The sequence below is a fragment of the Muntiacus reevesi genome, chromosome 6, assembly GCF_963930625.1.
Source record: "Muntiacus reevesi chromosome 6, mMunRee1.1, whole genome shotgun sequence".
Lineage (NCBI taxonomy): Eukaryota > Metazoa > Chordata > Mammalia > Artiodactyla > Cervidae > Muntiacus > Muntiacus reevesi.
The window spans coordinates 41421146-41425170 of NC_089254.1; the positions used below are offsets into that span (position 1 = coordinate 41421146).

The following is a 4025-nucleotide window of genomic DNA, read 5'->3' on the forward strand; positions in this document are numbered from 1 at the left end:
GTCATTTGTATTTCTGTTAAATGTTTCAGGTCATGTTCATATGCATTTATTTTGAGCCTTGACTTTGACAACGCAGATAGCTAATGCACGTGCCAGGTGATTTTGATCATAATGAGTGATAAAAGATGAAAGAGAAAATGTGGTGATACAAACCCTATATCAAACTCCAAAGCATAAAACCTAATAGTTTTCTCACCCTCTGCCCTTTTTTCTCAGGGGAAATTGTGTGTGACATTAGTTTGAAATGGGTAAGGAAACTCTCCAAAGGTTGCAGAATGGACGGGATTAGCTTTACTAAGGCTCTCCTATGAGAGACACTGTGAGATTTTATGTTGTGTTGCTTTTTACAGGTATTACATGTCTTCAACTCCTGTCCATAGCATCTTGTACCCGGGTTAAGTAATTTGACAAAGAAAGTGTACCAAGTGAGGATTGTAATGATGGCTATAACACGAGGAAGCTGGTTCCCCAGGGGGTTAGGTAACCTGCCCAAAGCCCCACACTGAGGAGAGGGCAGAGCTGGGGTCTGACTCCATGGGACACAAGCAGCAGTATCAGCCTAGAGAGACCATAGAAACAGATATTTTTAAAATGGAAAGAGACTTCATAGATCATCTAGTTATTTCATTGTCCTTTAGCACACCCATTTTACACACAAGGAAAGAGAGATACAATAACATTTATGGTATTTCAGATGGAAATAAGGTGTGAAATTATTGAAAGTGATAGTGAAAATCACTCAGTTGTGTCTGACTCTGTGAACCACAGTCCATGGAATTCCCCAGGCCAAAATACTGGAGTAGATAGCCTATCCTTTCTCCAGCAGGTCTTCCTGACCAGGAATCGAACCAGGGTCTCCTGCATTGCAGGTGGATTGTTTACCAACTGAGCTATCAGGGAAGCGTGAAATTATTGGATCAATTTAATTTTTTGCCTAGTACATAATTTATTGTTTTTGTTTTAGTTATTAAGTCGTGTCCAGCTCTTTTTCAAGCTCCTGGACTGTAGCCCAGCTGGCTCCTCTGTCCATGGGATTTTCCAGGCCAGACTACTGGAGTGGGTTGCCATTTCCCTCTCCAGGGGATCTTCCTGAACTAGGGTTTGAACCTGCATCTCCTGCATTGGCAAGAGGATTCTTTACCACTGATCCACCAGGGAAGCCACTCATATTTTAATAAGTAAATAAGAGGACAATGTGGTAATAATTATTAACTTTTTTGTGAAGAGAAATACGTTGTTGGCAGTAAGACAAGCAGAGTAAACTGAATAAATAAAATCTAGATGCCTGAACTTTCCTGAGGTCCCCACCCAGACCTTCCCCCACTTCTCCCACTATTTTCCTGTCAAATGCTTATAAGCTGGTTTAGGACAACATAGGAGTTTAGAGAAATCATAAGAGCATATTTTCATGTCTGAAGTTCACCCAAATCAATTAGCCTGCCCTTTACCAATTCCTGGCTTCCCTGGTGGCTCAGTGGTAAAAGAATCTGCCTGTCAATGCAGAAGATGCAGGAGACACAGGTTTGATTCCTGGGTCAGGAAGATCCCCTGGAGGAGGAAATAGCAACCCATTCCAGTATTCTTGCCTGGGAAATCCTTTGGACAGAGGAGCCTGGTGGGTTACAGTCCATGGAGTCACAAAGAATTGGACACGACTCAGGACATGCACAGCATAGTCACCAATTTCTAATTGGAAGTATTTCTGAAACTTAGGAAAGGTGGCCTATTTAAAAAAAAATTAGTGGTTATGAAAACCTGAACTCTGAGGTTCTCTGGATAAAATGTTTTTGTAATGTGATAACTGTCTATTTTTGCTTTGGATAGAAATAACTACTTTACTCATCACATTTAATTTTTTTTTTCTTACCAGACTGCAGCAGGTTTAATAGTGGCCCCAAGGGTATGCCCAAGTTGCAATCCCCAGAACCTACAAAGAGGACCTTATTTGCAAAAACAATCTTTGTACATGTGATTGTGCATTTTGAGATGAGATCACTCTGGATTAAGGTGGGCCCTTGTTTGTGCTCAGCTGCTCAATTGTGTCAACTCTTTGCAACCCGATGGGCTATAGCCTGCCAGGCTCCTCTGTCCATAGACTTTTCCAGGCAACAATACTGGAGTGAGTTGCCATTTCCTACTCCAACATTTAATTTTTTTAAAAAACAACTACTCCTTTGCCTCTTATTTGGATCAATACTAGTCCTCCCTCAGTGTGGCTAGTCATGTCCACCTGGGGTGTGTGGTCCACAGAGGTTTTACCCGTTAAGAGAACTTGGAGACTGCAGGCTCTCTCTCTCTAAGTAGCTGGTTCCAGTGTTTATTCATCCTTGTAATTAGGGCGTTCATCTTTACATCTACTATGCATGCGTGACTCCTGCATTTTCTCTGGCTCTGCTTGCTCTGCTGACTGGGACAAGCTGGACAGAAATTCCCTTCCCAGGGAATCTTCCCAAATGCAGGCAGATGATGCCCAGTGCAGTGGTTGTTGCCATGTGAGATGCAAAACAAATTGTAATGTGCCCATCATATCCTTTAAGTCACAATAATCCTACTCTAATGCTCAGCTCAAACTAGTCACTGTGGTAAATCTCAGTACCCAGAAATTATTGTATCTTCTCCTTCCTTTCCCCCATCAAAACAGCTACTTGTTAAATATTGAGTGCAACAAAATAATTATCTGATGAAATGTTTTTCATTTGGTACGATTGAAGGAAAAGACTATTTTCTTCAGCAGCCATTTGCTTTTTAAAGTAAGCACCTATTGATTAAAGAATAAAATGCTTATTGCTATTTTTTTTTAACAAAAGCACAACAGGACAAATCCACACTTTTATTTATTTTCAAGAAGTTTAAATCCTCGAACAGTACAGCATCACACAGATTCCATGTCCAATGGCCTCAACAGGAAGATTACTTCAGAATTTGGCACGAACCATGCCACTGTTTCCATGAGCTCGAGTTATCTTTCCCCAGATTACTCTGGTTTTGTTAGGTTTTCCACCAGGAGTTACTGTGTTGTCCTTTTCTTTGTACACATAAGCACATCTCTTGCCTAGATAGAATTCAGTTTTATCTCGAGCGTATACACCTTCAATTTTCAGGAAAGCAGTGTGTTCCCTTTGGTTCTATAGCCAGCAAAAATGGCCTTGGACCACAGCCTTCCAGACATATTTGTTGTTTTAAAAGTCCCATTCCCAGCAGGCCTCCACAGGGTCCAAGATGGCTAAAAGAGAGCTGCTTATTGCTGTTAATTGTTAGAACTTGAAGCTAATGTTACTTCCTTTCAGGCTTGTACAGTTTAGAAATAATAATGAAGTGTTTAGGGGAGGGAGGTGGGAGGGTTCAGGATGGGGAACACATGTAAATCCATGGCTGATTCATGTCAATGTATGGCAAAACCACTACAATATTGTAAAGGAATTAGCCTCCAACTAATAAAGATAAATTTAAAAAAATGAAGTGTTTAGCAAGTTGTACTCATCCCCCAAAGTAATACTGATTATTATTAGATCTGTATTATTATTAGTCCAAACAGTTCTTTGGTTCTATAAATAATATTTCCATGCCTTTATCTGAAAAGTTTTCTGCTTTAATACAGTCCATATTAATAGTTCTGAAGTAGACAGTAGGTTAATAAGCTCATTTTCTTAAATTTGTCCTTATAGGTCTCATTATATGTCCTTTAAAGCTTTAAGTTGCTTTTCCCTGGAATCTAAGTAATTTGTAATATATCTATAAGCATTTATTTTCCCCATATTCCTATAAGATGCACACTTTTAAAAATGTAAACAGCCAAAATAGAAACATTACTGTAACTTAGAATTAACCCATCCTGGGAACAAAGGGAAGGTAGCTTAGTGGTTAATATATTTTATAGTATTGCTCATACATAACAATGTTAGACACAGTTTCAAATGTGTTACTTTCTTGACTCATATTTACAATGAAAATCACCAGTATCCTCTATTCTTTTCTATTCTCTCCTGGTATACTTGTATAAACCCCATCCTGTGTCAGTTTATACT

General features: G+C 39.4%; 1 pseudogene; it reads right to left on the bottom strand.

Annotated features, from left to right (window-relative positions):
- Positions 1 to 2650: 2650 nt before the first annotated feature.
- Positions 2651 to 3169, bottom strand: LOC136171087 (large ribosomal subunit protein eL33 pseudogene; annotated as a pseudogene).
- Positions 3170 to 4025: the final 856 nt, after the last annotated feature.